The sequence below is a fragment of the Apostichopus japonicus genome, chromosome 2 (assembly GCF_037975245.1).
Source record: "Apostichopus japonicus isolate 1M-3 chromosome 2, ASM3797524v1, whole genome shotgun sequence".
Taxonomy (NCBI): Eukaryota; Metazoa; Echinodermata; class Holothuroidea; order Aspidochirotida; family Stichopodidae; genus Apostichopus; species Apostichopus japonicus.
In genome coordinates this window covers 18612297-18637613 of record NC_092562.1, presented here as the reverse complement: position 1 = coordinate 18637613, position 25317 = coordinate 18612297, and the positions used below count along the sequence as shown (strand labels likewise).

General features: G+C 37.3%; 1 long non-coding RNA gene across 1 annotated transcript; it reads left to right on the top strand.

Annotated features, from left to right (window-relative positions):
* Nucleotides 1-4546: 4546 nt before the first annotated feature.
* Nucleotides 4547-8518, top strand: LOC139980914 (uncharacterized). The gene is made up of 2 exons (XR_011797736.1): nt 4547-5069; nt 6152-8518. It is a non-coding gene; the product is annotated as an uncharacterized lncRNA (long non-coding RNA).
* Nucleotides 8519-25317: the final 16799 nt, after the last annotated feature.

Sequence of the window (25317 nt, the reverse complement as noted above, 5' to 3'; positions counted from 1 at the left end):
CGCAATTATTATCCCACCATCCGCCAGAGACGTAATCAGTGGGGGCGGGGGGAGGCTGGCTTGGAGTGGTAGAGCAGGGACAAAGACCAACAATTTTCCCCCTCACATCTCCCATCTACAATATAGAAGAATTAGGAAAACATGCCAAAACAAAGTCAGCAGACTTATTACTTAATTGGAATAATTAACTTTGTCTTAATTGACATAGATTTTTGCGAAGAAAAATCCCCCAAGAAGCTAGAAATCATATTATTACCTTGAGGAGATATCGTAGTTTCAAACATCGTGTCTGCGGGCTATCATTATCTGAATCTGTGATGTCAAACTTCACCGTAATCTGACACATTTGGCTTTCTCTTTGTTTTTGTAGTCAAATGTTGTATGTAGGAATCAGAAGTTGGATAAAATAGAGGGCGTTATATTGTTATATTTAGACTTGATCAAGTCTTCGACCTGGAATGTGCAGGATCATTTCATTCTTTTATATCTCCCAAATGGAATAATATTTTTTTCCTAGTTGTGTGTGGAATTGCCCATGACATGGTCCAATAACTACAGTTGGGTTTCTATCTCCTTTGAACACTTTAACTACTATATAACGTGATATCACCAAGTGATTGTGACAGACAATAACACTGATGGCTGCGTTAGGCATTAATCACTGATCAAAACATATATGTATAAATACAAAACGGGAGTTGTAAACTTCCTGGTGTAATTGGAGACTTCATTTATGCATTTATGGAATAGCATCACCATACTGCTTCAGGTATACTTCCACTTACTAAGGATACCTTGCCAACCAAATATCAATAAAAAGGCTTATAAATATTGTCAATAATTGTATGTCTCCCTCTTCCAGCACAAAGGCAAAACATATCACCTGCCGCTGAATAGCATGGTACGTGTGCTCTTGTATACGTATTTATAACGACTGAGCGAGGGGGTAATTTTTTTTCCCATTATGAATGTCAACCGTGTTCGGTACATCTTGTTCAAGACCGCGGGTATCTGTTTTCAGTATATACTCATGATCTCAAATATCTACCAACCCGCCCTCTATTTAAACCTCGGTTGACTGTCCAACCCACACCGTTCGGAGTATGCAGGGTCTACGGATTAAAAAGGAGGACGCCATCAAATAGTAATGTCACGGAGTCGTTCGTATTCATAGAACAGGATATAAGAACAAGAGGGCGGACTGCCCCAAAATAGCTTTGCCAGCATTAAGATTTGGGCGCCATTACCAAATCGGGCAAATGGCGAAAGATATGACCGTCGTCTGCTCACTGTTTACGTTCAACACAGTAATATTAACACCAACTTACCAAACTGTCGTAATGTCGTGTGCAGAAACATGAAAACATCCTGCCTCGCATTCGGTTGCATCAACCGGAGAAAGAAAGGAAATGGTATTGAAGGATCTTAAGATGTTGTCATATGCAAAGTCTCGTTAAAACAAAAACAAAAAACAAAGAAATTGTTTGGGTCAATGCCTAGGGCCTATAGGCTAGGCCTATCCTAACGTCAGTTCTAGTAAGGGTGAATAATAAACGTTTTCTGCCCCCTCCCTCCTCCGAAATAAGGGAAAATATGTTGCCCGATCGGCGGTGGCTTTTAGTGTGGGCCGTAAAATGGGGATGAAAAGTTGGCTGCCCCTCACCTCGAGCCCAACAGCTGACTAAGCCCCTGAAGTGAATAACATAGATTTAATTTGCACTATTGGTGAAACGAATTAAACTCTTTCAAAAGAATGAAATTGATCTTGACGGTGAAAGTACACAACCAATTGTGTCATTGAACTTGTGGATTATCCGTGTTGCATTTTATTAAGGATCATAATCTAAAGGAAAGTATCATCATATCTTCATACTTATCAAAATTGTCCAGAAAATAAGAGATTTTGATTGTGAAAAGTACACGACTAATAATTTCATGTGGAATATCATTTCGCGAAATGTGAATAAACCAGTCGCGGAGTTATAGTCTGTTTTATGGAGCAAGAAAAAGTCGCTATTTTCATATGGATGATTTTTTTTAAGAAAATGGAAGATCTTAACTGTAGCATGTAATTAATTATCCCTGATAATTTCTATGAGAATCAATTTCTTGCAAAAGTAGATTATCCGGCAAGATGTTAGGCAATTTATTTAAAATAAATTTAACGTACCTGTCACCATTTCCATACCGAATGAAATTCATGAGGAAATTTGCACGTATTTGGTGATATGAAGATAATTTTTAATTTATGAAGGCTCGGAATCATTTCTCCTACTTATTTTGGCTTTTACATGGAAAAACGTGGTAAGTAATACCCACAAACTTTGTTTAAGCTAGCTTAGGTCATACAGCTGGCACACACATACGCGCTCAATGTGTAAATCGCAAACTGCTCCCAATTTGGCCGCAACGGCTTTTGTGTTAGCGGTTAGAGCTCCTTTATACTGTGAGTCCGCCTTCTATTGCTTTTTTTGCAGCTTGGGAAGTCTTGGTTAACGCTATGTTTTGTCAAACTTTAGGTAAACCTAGTAATTTAGCTATGAATCATCCCGCACTGTTCTGTTCAAGTATAGAGCCGTTTACATTAAAACAAACCATGGTAACGAATTGAAATTGTTTAGTCGGTTAAGCAATCGAATAATCCCTCGTCAAAACGATGGCTATCTTCTGGGTAACACAGGGTTTCCTCATAAAAACGTGAATAAAAACAACATATTAGGGTGATTTTGGGGAAGGATCTCGTCTCTGCTTAGCTGTTTCGATATGTAGCCATAAAAGTAACGAAACACGCAATAAATATTATAAATATATAATAATGATCTAACTGTTCTAGGATGCGGTTGTGTTTCTTGTCATTAATTTCATACTTTCTTTGTCTTTCCTAAGCTGTGTTTGTTATGTATTATGTGAAAATGCAACACCAACAAATAAACTGGACTAAACTGAATTAAGGGTCGATTGAAAAGAGACATCAGTTATCATGACACGTGGATTCAGGTAAATACGGTTAAACGTATACAATACAATAAGCGTATACTGGTGATGGCGGTATCTTTAAATGTAAATGAATGGAGAATACAAGCAAAAAGACCAACAATAGTATGTCATATATTATGTAAAACAGTTGAACATATGCATACTGTACTGGAAACTGCATAGGTGCAATGCACGAACAATACATTGACGAGAATTTCATGATATTGAATATAGCAATACATCACCACAATGACATACACCAAACAAGGAGCGAGCAGCAGGGTAAAGTATACTATACACATTCATTGATAGGTCTAATGATCCCACGAAAATGTTGTTCAAATTCGTATGAGAATGAATGCTGGTATGAAATGTCATAAACATCGCGATTAAAATGGGGTAACATGAACAACTGTTAGTCACTGGGGCCTCTATTTAGAGTCTTATTATTTTGTAGGGTCTTATTCCGTGTGATGATAAATCTTGACTTAGCATTCTTACTGACTGCAAATTGTTGAGAGATATCAACTATGTTGTGACATCCCTGATATGGAGAAGCAGCTCAATAAGAAGACTACTATTACAGTGCAAGGAGTATATTTAGAAACAATAATATAAGTCCGATTAACTAGCCTGTGGTACAGCAGAGCAATTCTACAGAGTGTGAAAATATAGCACTGCTGAGATCCATGAAGGAAGTTTCGACAGATTAGAAATATAATGGACTGTTGGGTGGTTAGGAAGCACGATCAAGTTTTAGTATCCATAATTTGAGCCTTAAGTACGTTGTGTTGTGCGTTCGTCCAAAATGATGTCTCTTATCGCCACTGGAAAGTATAAAATCATACATCTTCTTCATTATATATACTTAAATATGCTCCATAAACGGTAGCTTTGGCAAATTCGATGAAAACAAATAACAAAGTCAAAACGCAATGGAGGCCTTTGTACATTTGCTGTGTGAAAATTTATACAACAGTTGCCTTTACAAAATCGATCGAAGAATTCAATTCGGTTGTAGGGATGTGGGAATGTACGGTACAAGGCATGGGTTATTTCGTGCCAAAACATGTAGATAGCAATCCAACGTGTATTAAATAAGTATATATAAAAATGCTATCCTTTACAGGATTTGGCTGGTATACCACGAAAAGAGAAACTGATGGCTGAGGGAAATATTCCGACCTTAGAGAATGTGGATGACGGATACACCGCCAACATAGACTATGACAAGGTAAATAAACGTAGACGAAAAATCGATCCTCAACATGCCGGCTATTAGAGACTTTGTTATTAGTGTTTAGCAGAGTCCTGGTACGGTGGAGCAACGAGAACAGGGATCTCCACCTCCTCGTTTTATTAAACTCCCACAAGTCGTTTTTATTTTTAATTATATATATATATATATATATATATATATATATTTATATATATATGATGATTTTCGAGTTGGTTAGCATCATGTTTGATCTCTAGAGTAAGACACCAAAAACAGAACTAGTATTGTTCGATACAGGTGACAAACGCCTACAGTGGAATTACGACCTTCCTTACCGGTTTCGAACCTCTGGACATACTCTCTTAAAATGTTAGACTGAAGAATTCAGTCTTCTTTGAGACTGAAATTTTTTTCAGTGTTATACACTGAGTTTAGACTGAGAAACACTCTACTTAGACTGTATTATCAGTTACACCGTTCAGTCGCTGTTTTGGACTGACTTTATTAACCAATCAGCTAATCACATGTGGCATGTCATCTTACCATTTTCAGTCTCTGTATTCCACTGAAAAATGTATCCAATCAGAGAACAGAAATGCGCCTACGTCATCCGAAAACTTGCAAATACGCTGCACAAAAATAAGTGTGACAACGAGCGCTACAACTTGTGTACATATATACTACTATATTCTTCGCTTAGCCAGGTACTCGCTGTACTGTACGTACGCACGCCGTACACACAGCTAGGCATGAACGAGACAGACGACCGTATGTCTAAGCTAGAGTAAAGGTTATAAATTAGCAATGGCTGAGTCTTTAAGAACTTTTCTTACAAATAAAGGTTTCCACGAAGAAGTGATAACAGTGTTCGAGGGTATGTATGTATGTTTTTTGTTGTTTTCCAATTAATACAGAATAAAAGCTTGGCAGTTCGTAACGTTAGTTATTCTAGGCTTGTGCGCGAGGTAGGCCTAGCTAGGCTGTACTATAGCAAATAGGGCCTAGGCCTAGGCTGTTGTTATAATTGGTGGGGCCTATTAACACGATCGTCGGGCGAATAAGCACGCCGGTCCTGCATATGTACCCGATCGTCGGGCAAATCAGCCCGCCTGTCCTGCATATGAACCCAATCGTCGGGCGAATAAGCACGCTTGTCAGGACTGCAATATGTACTCGATCGTCCCAAATGAATCTAGGCTAGGTTAACCTCATAACAAATACTTGAACATAATAATGCTCAAGAAATTGCAAAACACAGTACTATTATGCATAGATTGTAAGCACCCTTAATTATTTGAAAAAATGTAGTGACTTCTACAGCCATTACAGCATGAAGCTAACACGATTCTGTTAAACCATTACCATTGTATTTAAATCATGTGGAAACTGGAAAAAAATTGGTATGCTTTTGTTATTTTATTAAACATATAGTGGGCCATCAGTCTTTATTATAAGATTTTACAGTAATATTACCATTCACTAATGTTATGAAATCAGTTTCTTTTACAAGCAGATAGACATATTAGTGAAATCAGTAGGCTAAAATGTAAATCATATTCCTTGTTCACTGGTTTTCTATGCTGATGTAATGGAATCAGGAGATGTCATGAACAATTTATCCTTAAAAAGAGAAATTTCTGAAAACAACTAACAACAAACCTTGCTTGGTAACCATGTACCTGCCAAAATCAACATGATAACCCATAAATGTTAGGTTGAATTTGAATCCACCTTCACATAACACATCTCACCCGCCATGGATGACATATTGCTGCCTATCGTGAATTGATATATCTCCTTTGTACAATGCCAGTCATGTTCTTGTTTCTCCATTCTCTCCTAAATATTATTCTAGTCTAGTCTCTCTACCTCTCAACATATCTTTTTTTAAGAATGTTTTGATTTATACCATATTGCTTGTCCTTTATCACATTTATTTTTATCTTCACCAAACAGGAGGGCACAGATATTGAGAGTGCAGCACAGGGCAGACAAGGACAATATTGACAGCCTTTCATCCTATCTCTCGGACCAGAATTGAACCCCAAACAATTCTTCATTGTGGCAGATAAACTGGCCATTCCAGCTGGGACAGAGGCGTAGAACATACATTTAACATAGACTATGCTCCCCCTCTACAACACTAGTTTTGTGAGTTCCATGCTTCCATGGTGTATGGAATTTTGCAACCAACAGAAGTGAAGTCTCTCGTCCGTATCCATGCCACATCTATAAGGGCAGCCAGCATGGAGTTACTTCAAGGAGTGAATGTTACTTTTTTATTGCTCTGTAGTCCGGAACCACGTGTGTCAGCATGGAGTAGCTTTAAAAGGGTGTGAAGACTCGCCCAAAAAGAACGTCTAATGCCGGTAATCTGACCTAGTTTCGAATGAGGTGTAACAGAAGTGTTAGACACTGCCATCGATCCCAGAAAATACAAACACAGCTTGCTACCGTCGGTAATTAGACACTAGTGTACAGTCAGTACATACAGCTACGGTCAATACCCACATTACAGTGTATGAACGATACAGCGATGAACATCTCAGGTCCAGCTAAAGATATCAAGGTATCACGTTTCATTACTGTCTGTCTTTTTTTAGCGACACGAACAAACATCACTTGCAAGCAACAGAAAGTTAACTTTTTCAGATGGCTGCATGCTGTTTGGGACAAATCTTCAATGCCTTTAAGGAGTAACTAACACATACCCTAAAACGTTAAATTGATTACCCGGAGTTTACAAACAGTTTTATATGAATAGGGAGGGCTCCAGAAATAAATATTTAATTGATTTTTGGTTTTTAAAAATGTTTTTTAATGATACTGATCTAATTATGAATGTAATTAAACAAACACCTAGTTGCCAAAAAAACTTTGTTGTATGATTTTTCGAGCATGTTATTTTAATGTTTACTTTAATGTTCCTACATTTCACTGCACTCACTATGTTGAAGGTTTATTTAATTAAGCAATTAATTAAGCTAATATTATTTATTGTGCACAATATTCCATAATTTGTTCCATGAAAAGCAAGTAACCTGATTATTATAAAGTCAGTAACTGTAGAAAATTCCATTTGAGAATATCCTTTCCTCATTATTCCCCCCCCCATTTTTTTAAAATTTTAGTGATGTAATGAGTCAAAACTGTTTTCAATTTTTTAGTCGACTCTCGAGTGACATTTCTTTTTCAGCTAGAGGCCGACATTAAAGGATTCACGTGAGATAATTTATAAAACTTTAAAATTTGATTGAAATCCCAATCAAAATCACTATATATGATTACTATCAGAAAGTTAAGAAATAATTGAGGGTGGTATAATAGTCACATGTACTGTTTTTGCATACAAATTTGCTTTATATGAATGCCATATCATGAAATCGTGAATGCAGTATATAATAGTTCATGTTTATCTAATAGCCATTATGAAGTTTGTGCCATTCTGTTAACTGCTTGTAATATGTTGTTTTGTGTGTGCTGGATAATGACTTTCAGCAATCGCCAATCTATATCATTGAAACACAAAGTATTAAATGTTCACCGCACTGATATATAGTTTGACCATTCCTAATATTTTATAAATAACCTGCTGAAAATTTGTCATATGTTTTCCCCATTTTGAAATCATTCTAAGAAAATTGTTGCTACTATACATTAATGATTCACAACTGGAAAAAAGGCAATGTACCAGATCCATTGTACTATGGTCGTGTTTCCATCATATCCCTTTTGTAAAGGCAGGATCGTATAGTTACTATATCCTTTACAGTGGAAAATTTAAAGTTCAGTGAGATCGGGAGATGGGATCAGCTGGGTATATAACCACTCAATTTACAGCTGTGTTGTCAATGAATTCCAGGGTATTACCACCTGGTGGTGACATACAAAGAAATTTAAAGTGCTTTCTGTTACAGTGGTGTTGCCAGACATTTGAATCTTGGTTGGTGATATGTCTATTTGTGAATTCCTTCTCGGGGGAGGGGTTCCCCAGGCCACCCATTGGCGACACCACTGATCTGTTCTCAGCTCACCTAATCCTTTCCAAAAAAATTAAAGAACATTTTAGATCCAGGCCCAATTCAAGCAGAAATTTGACAGATTAATATTGAACTGAAAATATGTCACTGTTATGTAAAGTATCTTTATAATTTGAACGTTTGTTGCAAAGATAACATGTTTTGTTGAACATCCCTCAGAATATTGTAGTTTTGATTTCTGTTTTTTTTTAATATATTAAAAATTATATAAGAATATATAAGTGGGTTAGTGGGAATAAAATTACTGTTCGGTGGATATTGACAATTATATTTCTTGATGGAATACCATTTTTAATGTACTTTGTGTGTGACTGTCACAATGATTTTCTGGTCTTTATAGCCTAACATGATTGGATGTGAAGGTGAAGTCACTCCATGAAGTAGCACCTTTCAGTAAATTCCCCTGCATTAACAGATCATTGAATGTTGTCTTGATGACCTTAACTGCATCTTTATTGAAGAATTCCAGCACTTAGCCAACACGGAGGATCTATAGAAAAGCTTGTTCAATCCAGAATTTGCAATTTATAAAATTGACAGTATAGCTGTGATGTGTAATAATTCAGTCTAAAGGACCGACTGTTCAGTCTGATATCAGTCTTATAGACTGAAAGTATTCAATCTTATTAAGACTGGTGCTGCAATAAATCAGTCTAAACTGCTGACTGTTCAGTCTAAAGTGGTTTGATTTTCAGTCTATTAGACTGAAGAGTATTTAGTCTAATTAAGACTGACCTTCAGTCTTTACATTTCAGACTGGAATTCAGTCTAAGTAGTCTGATCCCTTATCCCATCCATCATTAGACTGAAATTTCAGTCGTTTAGACTGAAATTTCAGTCTCTCATTTTAAGAGAGTACAATCAGCGTCCATAGCCTAGTGGTTAGGGTGTCCGCGTACAGAGCGGGAGGCCCGTGGTTGGAATCCGGGTGGAGGCTGAAAGTTTTTCACTGTTCTTGATTTTCCAACTCATTACGATTTTCATTTATATATATATATATATATATATATATATATATATATATATATATATATATAAATATATATATATATATATAAATATATATATATATATATATATATAAATATATATATATATATATATATATATATATATATATATATATATATATATATATATATATATATATATATATATATATATATATATATATATATATATATAAATGGAAATCGTAATGAGTTGCAAAATCAAGAACAGTGAAAAACTACTTTAGTTCTACCTGATGAATTTCATTGTTGTATTCTAGATACTTCTCTTATACATTTTATCTAATAAGGTTACCCCACTACATAATATCTTTGCCACGTTTTTTTCTTCAATCTATACCCTTACCACTCCTCCAGCCCTGATAAACTGTGAAACAGTGCAAAATAAAATTGGGAGGTGCATCCTGTATTGATTCTCTAGTCTTGATACTGATATACTCGATGTGTAGGGGTTGACATTGACCCCTCTTATCCATATTTGCAATTCAGGGAATCATTGGGGGCTTCCATCTGGAAGCTAGGGGATGACTTCTTAGCGGTCCTGCTTTTATTACCACGTTGTTGTCTTTTGGGTTGGGGGGGGGGGGGAAGGGACATTCTGCATTTACCTACCCCTCTGGCTAAGCTAAAGGGTTTGCCACAACCTACCATTTTCTCTGCCTGACTTGTACAATCAAATGACTTTTCCAATTAGGTAGTAGTCCTGGGTACATATTTCATGTTGTTTTTGTAGCCCCCTTCCAAACTTCTCCTTTCTGTTCAGAACATCTCTACCCTGACCCCTCCTCCACCCCTATCAAAGAACCAATGCAGACTTTCATTGACATCTGCCTCATGGAGTGCCTCATTTTGTTAGATCTGATGAAAGTCAATGTGTAGAGGTTGCATTGACCCCATTTTATCCTATTTGGACTGGTCCCTTGTGAATCATTGGGGAGTGGGCTGGAATGTTAAACAAACCTGCTGGCTTCCATCTGGAAGCTAAGGGTAGTTTTGCTGGTGGTCCTGATGTTGCCTCCAACTACACCTGGGGATGTTCTGCCTCTGCCCCCTACCCTTCCCCTTCCTGATAAATTAATGTCAAAGGTGGTATTCCTATATACTTACTTACCGCATGACGTCAGTCGATGAACCCAGCGCACTTCCGGGACACTATTTTTACATTTTTAAATGAGTACTGAGTACACCCAACATTACACTGTTGCAGTGCTCTATAGTAATTGTATGTATGTATGTATATGTGATCTTCCCGCAAGCAGGAACTCGCGAAAGAAGCCATGGAGGCTTATAGACTCGCAAGCTGACCGAAGCCAATCTCTCGGCACACATCCATTTAACGTCCATGTCGGGAAGTTGTTATTGAACAACACCCTTGCCAGACGACACACATTGCTGTCGGCGGGAATCGAACCGGGGATCTCATGACTGGGAGACGCCGGCGTTAACCACTAGGCTATACACTCCGCCGAGTGATTAGGTGTTTGGAGATTAGGTGTTTGGAGTTTTGTTTTTACGTAAATTTATCTCGTAACTGTTAATAATGCCCGAGCCGATGTGTGGTTGCAGGCTGCTCCGAAACAAGTAAAGACGGATTTCACCTTAACGCTTTTCCAAAAGATGACGGAAACCGAAGAAATTGGACATGATGCGATCAAAACACTAGACATAGACAATGCTACGAGTGCCATTGGGCATAAACTACTGCCAAATTACTTGTTATGACCACAGACTAGGCCTCCTTAATGTAGCAAATGACAATTTTGTTTATTGGTTACCTGGTATTTCGCACAAAACTTAAGGCCAGTTGGATTTAGAACAGTCAATATTAGATCTGCAATTCTTCTTTTGTGGTAAAAACTGACGTTGTGTTATGATTTTAACGTTTCACTTGGATGATACAACTTACACAGGCTAGCCTGTTATACAACGTCTATTAGTTAGGTCTAGACCCAATGTTACTACTACTAGTACTATAGGGTTGCACTTGCACTGTAAGTTACACAATTTCTAGAAGAATTGCTGATGTTAAGTAGCAGGATCATCGTCATTCGAGTAAATTTAACTCATATTATGGTCTTAATAATGGTGGTTTTGTTTATGCTCAACCGTCCAATTTCGGTTCAGGATAGACCAACCGTTCTGCTCGGGGACTTCCATCGGCAGCAACGCGTCTCGGCCATCGGGAACGTATTACAAGTCTTCTGCAAGGGGCTCATGTGATAGGATAAAACACCGATATCTTCATCACCCTCGAAAACTATTTCCTCCTCTTCTTCCTCAAGAAAATAATTGTTGTCAAAGCTTTTGAATGTTCTGAGAGGTAAAGGCCCATTTCCTCGGAATCGAAAGATTCGGGAGATGACTTTTTCAGTTGATGAGTAGAGTGTGTTGTAGTTACCTGTACGTAGTAAACTGAATGACGCCGTAACAGTAAATATCGGGGAGTCGGCTTTGGCTGAAATGGTCTCTTTACTGACGTCATATGAACTGCAGGTTTTTTTTCACGAGTGTCTGCTCGGGAGTTCTCAAGGGAATACTTCGACAGCGAATTTCTGGTTTTGGCAGCTGCATTTACGGAAAGTAGTGAGTGGGTGGTGTTGAAGTAATGTAGATAAATATTTTTAAGACATGAAAATCCACAATTTTATCCCCTCTTTAACTTCCAAGCTATGTCTCATACAAGAATCGAAGTTCGATTAAACTCATTTATGTGTTCATGCACCATATTGACTGTAAAAAGCTTGCTTTGCTTTTGGAAATGTCAAGAAGTAAAGCCATAGTCAACCAGGAAGCTCAGAGCCCATCGTTTATATGTCTATGTTACTTCAGATTAAAGGCATTGAAGACTCGCCCAAACCACGTGCGGCCATCTGAAAAAATTACTTTCTGTTGCTTGCAAGTGAAGTTTTTTTCGTGTCGCTGCAAAATGCCGACAGTAATGAAACGTGATACCTTGTTATCTTTAGCTGGACCTGAGATGTCCATCGCTGTATCGTTTATACACTGTGCCTTGGGTATTGACCGCAGCTGTATATACTGAGTGTACACTAGCGTCTTATTACCGACGGTAGCAAGCTGTCTGTGTCTGTGCATTTTCTGGCATCGATGGTGGTGTCTAACACTTCTGTTACACCCCATTCGAAACTAGGTCAGATTACCAGCATTATACGTTTCTTTTTGCGCGAGTCTTCACACCCTTTAATTGCCATTCGAGTTTGTTTTGGGTCAGCAAGAATAAAAGTTTAAAAAAGCTTAGTGTAGTAAAACAGAAATTAAGTATTTTGTTTTTCCTTTAAAATGTAGAAGCCTGAATTATTCATACACTTTATCGTTACTTACCGTTGCTACACAACATTGCTAATCTGTCACTCACATGTCATATTGGTTTACTTGCAATGTGAAATCAAGTGATGAAACACACAATGGAAAAGCTTGGACTAACTACACTGTGAAACTTCTTGTCCCTTAAATCATTCTGAACCACAATATGGCTAATGTTGATGAATAATCCAACCAGAGTTCATAAGTAATTTAAGCTGTTCTCATCTACACCACAGGAAAATTTACTCCAGAATCTGATGAAAGAAGAATGTTCTGGGAACACTTCGTGAAAGTTGTGAAAGTGTCTTCGTCTGAATTTATTGAAATATATATGACATCGATGTCTATAAAGTAATGATTGGCTCTGTGTACAGTGAATGTAATTTGGCAGTTTGTGGTGACCGTGGGTATAACCAATACATTTGCAACCCTGGTTTAAGTGCAATTCGAAATTTCTTTTACTTCTAGTTTACAGCTCATAAACCGCTTCAGCAAAGACAAGGAGGTCCACAGAGATTGTCACAGTGCCCATTCTGTTCAAAGACCTTGGCTGGATCTCAGCTTTCTCGACAAAAATAAATCAAGAACAATTTCCATTAAAAATTTTGACCAAAGGTGACCATATTTGAATATATTGCATATTTGGGGCCACTAGAGCATACCTTGGATACACTGTTCATTTCTATCACTTTACCTCCATTGATTCATTAATGTGAAATTTAATTTCTTATCAGTACAAACTTTCATGTTTAATAAAAGCAAAATTGACAGTCTACTTTTAATGTGATGCTCATTTGGATGAAACTCAAATAATAGTTAAAGTCAAATTCACAGGCTTTACTAATCAGCTTAGTTTTAGATCAATATATCATCATGATACATTGTTGTTATACGATGCACATTGCAAACATTGTACCATGGGTGATTCATTAAAATGTGTATATCTGATCATCAGGACAATCTTCCTTCTTTCAGCGAATAAATCCTTTTTACTCTAGCTGTTCTCTTGTTGCTATGTGACTGTTCATTGAAATTTTTCAAATTATTTATTAAAATTGACTTATTTTTCAACACACAATATTCACACAACATATTTTTCTTGGAGAGTTTTGTTTATTTCCCTTCTTAATAGTGGAATGAATATGCCACATTGGAATATAAGAAAATAGACTTTAAAAAGAAGTAAACAAGAAAAAAAGGTTTAGCAAGTTGTTGAATAACAGTCAACACAATTGACTGTTATAAGTCACAACATTCAACAAGATACTAACAAGTTTATACAATAGAAAGCAGAAAAGGCTCCTGCTGTGTTTATCATTTAAGTCACAACAGGTTGAAACAGATTTCATTGGAATTTGCTCTATTAACGGCGAGAAACCAAATCTGTCAACTCGATAAAACCAATAATAATCGATACCCTATTGTACACTTATTTTGGCTTTTGTTTGTTAATCATAAGTGTCTGCATGTGTTATGTTGAGTCTCTTTTCACTGAAGCTAATTATCCCCAGTATAGTTGTCTTCATTCTTAAATATGAATTATTATATTATATTGAATTGTATTGATTTATTGTAATGATATGACCTAATGTCAATCTTCATTTTTCATTGGATCATTTTGATCTCTGGAGTTGTTTTTGCATTGCTGACTTCAATTATTCAACAAGGATTTATATATATATATATATATATATATATACATATATATCACATAGAATGTTGGTCAATATTCACAAAGAGTGCTCTATGCCAAGGCAGAGCTAGAATATCACATAATATACTTAACTAAACTATCATCATACTGCTACTCGGAGTTTCACGTGTGCGGCTCGCGCACCGATCATCAGGCAACTGAACAACATAGGCTATCTCGGCTTCAGGCGTGTGTGTTTACGGTTGCCATGGCGACAGTGCGATAACAGCTCGGTTCTTTTGTTGATGCATCTGTCATTCGATTGTATTATGGCCAGCTTCTCTTCCATGCATAGATTGCATGATCCTGATTCGCGTTGGTGTGTGTCGGATTTCTTCAATATGTTCCATTCAATAGTGTAGTCTCTCCCCTTGCTTTTCAGTGCCCAGATATGCTTGGATAGTTCTGTCTCCTTTTTCATAGTTTTTGTTGCGAAACGACTTCGTGTGGTTGCGGTACCTAGATTTGAAGTCACCCCCGGTGAGCCCAACGTATGACCGCGAAACGATAATCCATGCGAGAAGATCAGTACTGTACGACCATGATGGCAAACCCTGGGTGAAGAGAGACACCACAAAGGAATTTGACGTAACGATGGGGGCTTACGACGGCGCAGAAATATGTGAGTTGGTAGGCCTCCACATACTACACCAACTAGAAGCGAAGTTAGAGGTGGCCAGCGTCGGTCTTTACAGAGATGACGGCCTTGCCGTCATGCGAGGTTACTCCGGCAGACAGGCAGACCGCACCCGCAAAGAGCTAGTCAAGATTTTCCAGGCACATGGTCTCAGCATCACGGCCCAGACGAACCTAAAGTCGACTAACTTCCTTGACACAACCATGGACCTAGAATCTGGAACCCACAAACCATACAGGAAGCCCAACGATGAACCGCTATACATACATGTCAAATCTAACCACCCACCCACCATCACCAAACACATTCCTACAGCCATTGAAAAGAGGATCAGGGAACTCTCGCCGAATGAGAGAGTATTCAGCATGGCAGCACCGCCTTACAACGCAGCGCTAAAGAAAAGCGGATACGAACGTACCATTACATACGACGACGGGGGCGCACCAACAATACTCAAGAAAAAAAAAGAAAGAACCGCCAGAGGAAAATCACATGGTTCAACCCACCATTTAGTAGGAACGTGGAAACCAACGTGGGGTCACAGTTGCTCAAGCTCATAGATAGGCACTTTCCACGTGGGAGTAAGCTGAGGAAGATCTTCAACAGAAACACCATGAAAGTGAGCTACAGTTGCATGAAAAACATGGATTCCATCATCAAGTCCCACAACGCCAGAATAATGCGGCAAAACAACACAACAACAAACGCCACCAAATCCTGCAACTGTAGAGATAAAGGAGCCTGCCCCCTGCGTGGAGAGTGCTTAGCCAACTCAATTGTGAACGAAGCTACCGTCACTTCCGGTTCCGACTCGCGGTCATACGTTGGGCTCACCGGGAGTGACTTCAAATCTAGGTACCGCAACCACACGAAGTCGTTTCGCAACAAAAAATATGAAAAGGAGACAGAACTATCAAAGCATATCTGGGCACTGAAAAGCAAGGGGAGAGACTACACTATTGAATGGAACATATTGAAGAAATCCGACACACACCAACGCGAATCAGGATCATGCAAGCTATGCATGGAAGAGAAGCTGGCCATAATACAATCGAATGACAGATGCATCAACAAAAGAACCGAGCTGTTATCGCACTGTCGCCATGGCAACCGTAAACACACACGCCTGAAGCCGAGATAGCCTATGTTGTTCAGTTGCCTGATGATCGGTGCGCGAGCCGCACACGTGAAACTCCGAGTAGCAGTATGATGATAGTTTAGTTAAGTATATTATGTGATATATATATATATATATATATATATATATATATATATATATATATATATATATATATATATATATATATATATATATATATATATACTTATAAAGAGATACTTTGAACTGACTGCTTTAGGAATCACAAATGATTTCGAGTTGGTTAGCATCATGTTTGATCTCTAGAGTAAGGCAAAATATGTTACCAAAAACAGAACTAGTATTGTTCGATACAGGTGACAAACGCCTACAGTGGAAATACGACCTTCCTTACCGGTTTTGAACCTCTGGACATACAATCAGCGTCCATAGCCTAGTGGTTAGGGTGTCCGCGTACAGAGCGGGAGGCCCGTGGTTGGAATCCCGGTGGAGGCTGAAAGTTTATTCACTGTTCTTGATTTTCCAACTCATTACGATTTTCATTTATATAGTTTCATTTGCCTTTGTCGTTTACCTCCATTGCATTAACATAAAGTCTGTTCAAAGTATCTCTTTCGAGATCCGGCTTTAGGAATCACAATGATTTTCGAGTTGGTTAGCATCATGTTTGATCTCTAGAGTAAGGCAAAATATGTCACAAAAAAACAGAACTATTATTGTTCGATACAGGTGACATACGCTTAAAGTGGAATTACGACCTTCCTTACCGGTTTCGAACCTCATCTATATATCTATATCTATCTATATCCAGGGGCGTATGCAGGATTTTCTATCCGGGGGGCGCGAATTACTATCTAAGCGGAGCGCCACCATTGGTTGGCGCGCAGCGTACAAGGAAAAATCTGGTTTTTATACCCCACAGATCACCGGAAATGGCACTTCTTGGGCTTGAAAATGACCAACCAGATGTACACTTTTGCCTGAGAACCAAGTATTTTCCAATAGTTTTTTTTTCCATCCATAAACTTTTTAAAGATTTTCTTCAGTCACAAATCATGTTCGAACTCATCGCATATTCCTGTGGATCATTGCTTTTGTAGGTGATTCTACGTCGCGACCCACAATACCCGACAGCCCCACTTTTCAAGGTTTTTCAGCCCATTATTCGTTCAGAATTTGAAAATTCACTTCAAAACATACCCATAATGTTGAAAAATATGTCATCTATGGACAACCAATATAGAAAAACCTCCTTGAACCCCTAACAGACCGGTCAAAATTACACGAGTAGAGGGAAATATGATGAAGAATGTTGGTAAGGAAATTTTCGAAAACTCAGACACAGTTAATTTATTGGTGTAGAAATATTAAACCCTCTTATAACAATTATTTTTAAACTTAATTGAAGGAAATGAAATAATACCAGACATTGCCGAAACCGAACACTACACACATAGGCGTAGGAGGCGGGGGGGGGGGGGTTCCTCCTGAAAGAAAAATAAATTGCAATTATGCATAGCTAAAGGAAATGAAAAAAAATATCTCCTTGATAATTAAAATAAAGTTCTAAGCTTGGTCGACTAATTCGCCATTACTAATGTAAAAGAGAATTTGACATAATTGGACCTGCATGCTTTTTCTCCATCTACATAAGACATTTCGTTGTTTGCATTAACATCCCGCGGTATACTGCGCAATTTCCACGGACCGTACGGTACACGATGGTATGCGATGTAATAACCGATGCTTGCATGATAATTGATATTAAGTTGTTGAACGCGCGCGAAAATTTTAGGTTATATTTATCGGGCAAGTCATCACAGCCCCCCAAATCAAATCGGGTTCCTATGACTACACACATCGACAGTTTTTAGGCTGTTCATCCTGGAACCGCCATTTTCATGCCGACTGAAATGATGTGATATCTGCTGTTTGCTTTACAAATTCGAACATGTGCGCAGCGAATAATTTGTCAAGGGAGGGGCGAAGTCTGTAGGCAAACTATCTAAGCGTAGCGCCACCACGAGTTGGCGCGAAGCGTACAAGAAAGTTTTGGCCGAAAATACCTCCCAGATCGCTGGAAATGACACTTCCCATGCCTTGTAAATTGCATCAAAGCATTTTCTATTTTGAAATTACTAGCGATATCATAAAAAAAATATGCTCGGGGGGGGGGGGGGGCTGTCGCCCCTTCCCGAAATGCGTCATGTTCCCCGACGGCTCGGTCGAGTTCGAGACCACCCACAGTTGGTTTCATAGCACAATTGTTTAAGGCGTCCATACACACACACGCGTTATGATAGACCATATATAGTATTTATATAGATACATTAGTGAGAGAGGAAAAATAGAAACGTCAAAAATGGAGTTGTCAGTGTAAGGGGTAGGGTGAGGCCCACGCCCCTTCCGAAGTCCTCGATCCTTCACTGGCTACCCGGCCATGTGTATATAATAGGGATCAGCGCTGTAATGATGTCACTGTTCCTCTTTCTCTTCCCGGTGTCTTGGCAGTTTTTAGTTTACTCCCTCCTTTTCTCCGTTTTCTCTCTTTCTTTTTTTTTTCTTTTCCTTCCTTCCTCTCCTCCTCCTCTTTCCCCCCCCCCCTCTTTCCCCCTTTTTCTTCTCTTTTTTTCCTCTCCTCTTTTCTTATCCGGGGGGCGTGCGCCCCCAACACCCCCTTGGATACGCGCCTGATGTCTATATCTATATCTTTATCTTTATCTATATCTATATCTATATCTATATCTATATCGATATCTATTTCTATATCTATATCTATATCTACGTGGATTGAATTCAATGATAAAGACAATGAGTATTTTCTTGTCTTTAAACACGGATTTAAATGGGGGTTTTGTGGCTAAATCCCGCGTCGATTACACGTTCACTTTGTCAAGTAATGGGTTTTGCAAATGTAGAATCTAAAATATTGAAGCTAGTTGATATGACCTTATGCTGGCATCAAATCCGGATTTTAAAGGGGGTTTTGTTGCTAAATCCCGCGTCGAACATGTTTTTAATGTAATGGGTTTTGCAAATGTAGAATCTAAAATATTGAAGCTAGTTGATATGACTTTATGCTGGCATTGGCTTCAGGGTCAAATCCGGATTTAAAAGGGGGGTTTTGTGGCCAAATCCCGCGTCGACTACACGTTAATAAAGTAATGGGTTTTGCAAATGTGATACCTTGTTATCTTTAGCTGGACCTGAGATGTCAATCGCTGTATCGTCTATACACTATGCCGTGGGTATTGACCGCAGCTGTATACACTGAGTGTACACTAGCGTCTTATTACCGACGGTAGCAAGCTGTGTGTGTATATTCTGGCATCGATGGTGGTGTCTAACACTTCTGTTACACCCCATTCGAAACTATGTCAGATTACCGGCATTATACGTTTCTTTTTGCGCGAGTCTTCACACCCTTTAATTGCCATTCGAGTTTTTTTTGGGGTCAGCAAGAATAAAAGTTTGAAAAAGCTTAGTGTAGTAAAACAGAAATTAAGTATTTTGTTTTTCCTTTAAAATGTAGAAGCCTGTATTATTCATACACTTTATCGTTACTTACCGTTGCTACACAACATTGCTAATCTGTCACTCACATGTCATATTGGTTTACTTGCAATGTGAAATCAAGTGATGAAACACACACAATGGACAAGCCTGGACTAACTACACTGTAAAACTCCTTGTCCCTTAAATCATTCTGGACCACAATATGGCTAATGTTGATGAATAATCCAACCAGAGTTCATAAGTAATTTAAGCTGTTATCATATACACCACAGGAAAATTTACTCCAGAATCTGATGAAAGAAGAATGTTCTGGGAACACTTCGTGAAAGGTGTGAAAGTGTCTTCGTCTGAATTTATTGAAATATATATTTCTTTTTAATTAAAGAAGACATCAATGTCTATATCAGTAATGATTGGCTCTGTGTACAGTGAATGTAATTTGGCAGTTTGTGGTGACCGTGTGTGTTACCAATGCATTTGTAACCCTGATTTAAGTGCAATTCGAAATTTCTTTTACTTCTAATTTACAGCTCATAAACCGCTTCAGCAAAGACAAGGAGGTCCTCAGAGATTGTCACAGTGCCCATTCTGTTCAAAGACCTTGGCTGGATCTCAGCTTTCTCGACAAAAATAAATCAAGAACAATTTCCATTGAGAATTCTGACCTAAAGTGACCATATTTGAATATATTGCATATTTGGGGCCACTAGAGCATACCTTGGATACACTGTTCATTTCTATCACTTTACCTCCATTGATTCTTTAATGTGAAATTTAATTTCTTATCAGTACAAACTTTTATGTTTAATAAAGCAAAATTGACAGTCTACTTTTAATGTGATGCTCATTTGGATGAAACTCAAATAATAGTTAAAGTCAAATTCACAGGCTTTACTAATCAGCTTAGTTTTAGATCAATATATCATCATGATACATTGTTGTTACACGATGCACATTGCAAACATTGTACCATGGGTGATTCATTAAAATGTGTATATCTGATCATCAGGACAATCTTCCTTCTTTCAGAGAATAAATCCTTTTTACTCTAGCTGTTCTCTTGTTGTTATGTGACTGTTCATTGCCAGTTTTCCAAATTATTTATTAAAATAGACTTAGTTTTCAACACACAATATTCACACAACATATTTTTCTTAGAGAGTTTTGTTTATTTTCCCTTCTTAATAGTGGAATGAATATGCCACATTGGAATATAAGAAAAGAGACTTTAAAAAGAAGTAAACAAGAAAAAAAAAAGTTTAGCAAGTTGTTGAATAACAGTCACTGTTATAAGTCACAACATTCAACAAGATACTTACAAGTTTATACAATAGAAAGCAGTAAAGGCTCCTGCTGTGTTTATCATTTAAGTCACAACAGTTTGAAACAAATTTCATTGGAATTTGCTGTACTAACGGCGAGAAACCAAATCTGTCAATTCGATAAAACCAATAATAATCGATACCCTATTGTAAGACACTTATTTTGGCTCTTGTTTGTTAATCAAAAGTGTCTGCATATGTTATGTTGAGACTCTTGTCACTGAAGCTAATTATCACCAGTAAAGCTGTCTTCATTCTAAAATTTGAATTATTATATTATATTGAATTGTATTGATTTATTGTAATGAAATGACCTAATGTTAATTTTCATTTTTCATTGGATCATTTTGATCTCTGGAGTTGTTTTTGCATTGTTGACTTCAATTATTCAACAAGGATTTATATATATATATACATATATATACACATATATATATATATATATATATCTTTATCTATATCTATATCTTTATATATATAAAGAAACTGTTACGTGGATTGAATTCAATGATTATGACAATGAGTTTTTTCTTTTCTTTAAATTAAATGGGGGTTTTGTAGCTAAATCCCGTGTCGATTACACGTTCACTTTGTAAAGTAATGGGTTTTGCAAATGTAGAATCTAAAATATTGAAGCTAGTTGATATGACCTTATGCTGGCATCAAATCCGGAATTAAATGGGGGTCTTGATGCTAAATCCCGCGTCGATTACACGTTTTTAATGTAATGGGTTTTGTAAATGTAGAATCTAAAATATTGGAGCTTGTTGATATAACCTTATGCTGTGACAGGGAATAGTGTCCGGGCGTCTCACGGACACTATTCCACGGGAATTGTGTCCGTAGGACAACTTTCTCGGGGGGAATTGTGTCCGGCGGACAGTATTATCTGTCCGGACGGACACTATTAACTAGGAAAAAACGTCCGTGTGTGGTGATTTTCTGTCCGCGCGGACAGGATGAGAGAATAGTACGGATAAATGTGTCCTACAAGCTCTTCTGCATGGAAACGTAGTGCAAAAACATCAGGACAGCAAGGCCTCTTTGGAGTATGCCCTTTCAAATTTATAAGATTTATAGGGGAACTTAGACCAATTTCACTACATGATGAACGGCTGAAATATATGGTCATTAATGATTTCTTGCATGATACTATTTGGACAGACACAAATGAATGGAAATATCAATTTAATTTAAAATTTATTGCAAATTTAATTCTCCTTCATGTTCTCTGCTGCATTAGATAAATACATTTCTATAAAATGACAAAAGTGCTGCAAGACTCGTGCAACATCCTACGTCTATTGTGACATAGAACAACTGTATCTGTTTCTTTATTTTTAGTACAAGCTGTTTCAAATACTTTGTTTTATAGAAAATCATCCAATTTCCCTTCTACTTTAAATACTAATGCTTGAAAACCATTGACAATAACAGATAGCCTCACATCTAGTAACTTTTGAAATCTTGGGGATCTCAAGACAAAATGACATTCACATGGAAAAAAAAGGTTACATAAATCAAAGTAAACCATGCTTTGGCGTCCACAGTTGTAGCCTAGCAATGATTGTTGGTCAGGCAATCAATTAAAGGTAGACTACTGTTAATCCAATTATCGACAGGCTATGAATATGAACCATGGTGAAAAATACTTGGGAATTCCTTTTCATGTGATATATTTTAAGATTGGGCAATGCCTAGCTGGTTGGAAATGGTACTTGGGAAGCAATATAAAATCATATGGTATAGGAGCAGAGGGTTTTTGTAGGGTGTTTTCGTGTGTTCATGACATGTCAACGATCGAATCATGATATATTGCCTGCACAGTCAGGCAGTGCATTATTCATTATGGAAGGTATTTCCAAACGAATATCTCACCATGCACAACTGGTATTGATAAACACCAAAAACGTTGCTACGATGTATTGTTAATGGGCATAAAGGCCTCTAAGCTATATCATTTATTTTCAACAAAAATCAGCTGAAAGTTATGTTGCATTGGCTTCAAATATGCCAGATACTAAAATATGGTCACCTATGGTCAAAATTATTAAACTGCTTTTGTACCACCTGTAGGAAATTTACCTCACTGGGACATTCTGTCCTTTTGCATGTTCTTTTAAAATGTCTGAGAAAAATTTGGAGATTATAAAGACTTCAAGGAAAGTACTTCTTGATGTCACAATACAACTTTGTGGCCTATACAGACTACCTTCAAATGACATGCTGCTGGTCACACTAAGTATCAGGCTTAACATAAATACTGGGAAAGGAGGCTGTGTGAAAACCAGCTCTACTACACTCAGATTGTTTAGTGTTAGTCAAAGTATCTCAATGACTATTGTTCAAATGTTGGAAAAGAAAAAAATGAATTAGGGCTAATTGGGAAATGCAAGCTGAAGCCAGTGAAATCATATTTGTACACAATTCAGACAACTTGGTATCAGTTAACATTTCTCTTGCTTTTGTCTACATATTTGGCCCACCTTTTCCTAACACATACATATACACATACATATACACATATACATATATAGATATACAAAACGTACAAGTGCAGCTGTCTACAATAAATTATCCAGATTACCATTTTGTAAATAAATAGCAGCACGATAAATAAAACTATTTTTATACACATTAATTCTGAATTTTGGTGTTATTGCTTTGTTTCTCAGATTATACTTAGTAGTTTCTCGAAGTAGAGAGTTAAGTTCGGTATGCAAAGAATGTCTGTCATTTCTCTGTATGCAATTTACACTTCTAATGAACTCATTTTTAGCAGCATTGTTTACAGTACTCTTAAGAAAGTTAAAATCTATATTAAAAATTCTAGTACAATACTTTAAAAAAAAAAATCTCTTATTATCTTTAATCAGTAAAACGTGATACCAAGCAGAAACAGCATATATTAGGTGTGGTAAGATATTGGCAGTAAAAACTCTTTTCCTTACATCAACATGAAAATATGGAACTATATACGATAGAGTTGAGACTATGAAGTACACCCGTTTAAGTATTCTGCTTATATGACCAGTGAAACTGAGTTTGTCATCAATACAAACACCTAGATATACTGTATGATGAGTGCGTTCTACTTCTGCATCTTTAATTGAGTTTTTAGTTAACTTACATGATACAAGACCTTTTCTACGAAAACGCTTATTCAGTTGCAACAACTGCATAATGCATCACAGATAAAGAAACTATATCCCAGTTGTTACTTGCCTTGATATACTTGAATGGCATATGAGGACAGCTGTCAAGTAGCATGTATGCATAAACCAGACTGTGGTTTCTATGATCCAACATGAGTATCATTTCATATGAATGGGACATACTGACACACTTGATCTTAGTAATACAGCAAGAAGTGACAAACAGTACATTCACAATGACAGATGCTGACACAAATGACCACTGATAGCCTGCTTGTACTCACTCAATGTGATACATACTACAGTAAATATGAGATTTCCTGCAGCTTCCTCATCTTGAGATATCAAGTTTTAAAGGTTTACAAAATTTGACCACTGTTAATCTCCACAATAACAAAGGCCCCTTTTAGCCATGTGGTATACTTACAGACTAAATATGATATCTGTTCAGGTTCCTTTCTTGAACTTATAATTTTTACAAGGTTTTCACAACTTGAACCCTGTTTACCCTTTGACATCCACCCCAAAAATATAGGATATAATCAATATGATTCACATACATCTTACATTTTCCAAGCTTCCCTTCTTGAGATAGCGTGTTTGAAGCCAGGTGTCATACCGCACACACAAGTATTAACGCATAGGTTTATTAAATCAGCAAACAAATTAAGCATTGATATTGAGATGACGCAATATGACAAATCATATTTTTCTAACCCATACCGTCACGACTCTAAGGTTATGCTTAGAACTAACAATGAATGTATGCTATATCAAGTGAGCTTGCTTCCCTCATCTTGGAAAGATAATTGTTCTGCTTGTTTTAGCCAGTTTTCTGTTAATTAGTACCTACTCGTGTGACCAAAGCAAAGCATAGCAGAACAGAATTTAACAAATTAGATGGTGAATGTAAAAATTCCATTTACCTGAAGAAAGACGAACTAACTGCCATTTACTGTCCTGGATGTGACACACGAGTTTATAGATTACAACTACCAATACAACAACTTAATTTCAACGTGTGGTAAAATATATGCTTGTTATGTGAGACTTTTGTTAGAATTTTGTCACCTTAGAGTCCTTTGAACTTCACAATCAACAAAAACAATCCCAGGATTTACTTATACCTATCATTCTGACTGGAGTTCTCTGGGAACATTGCTCTTGATTCAACCTTACAATGACATTATTTATGCATTATAAGATAATAGAATTACTAATTCTATTTAGTATACTAATTGTGTGCACATTTTCTCCTTGCCAGGGGGAGAAAAACAGACCCATTGATATATATGGAGGGGGAGGAAGTGTGTGAGGGAGGGGGGGGGG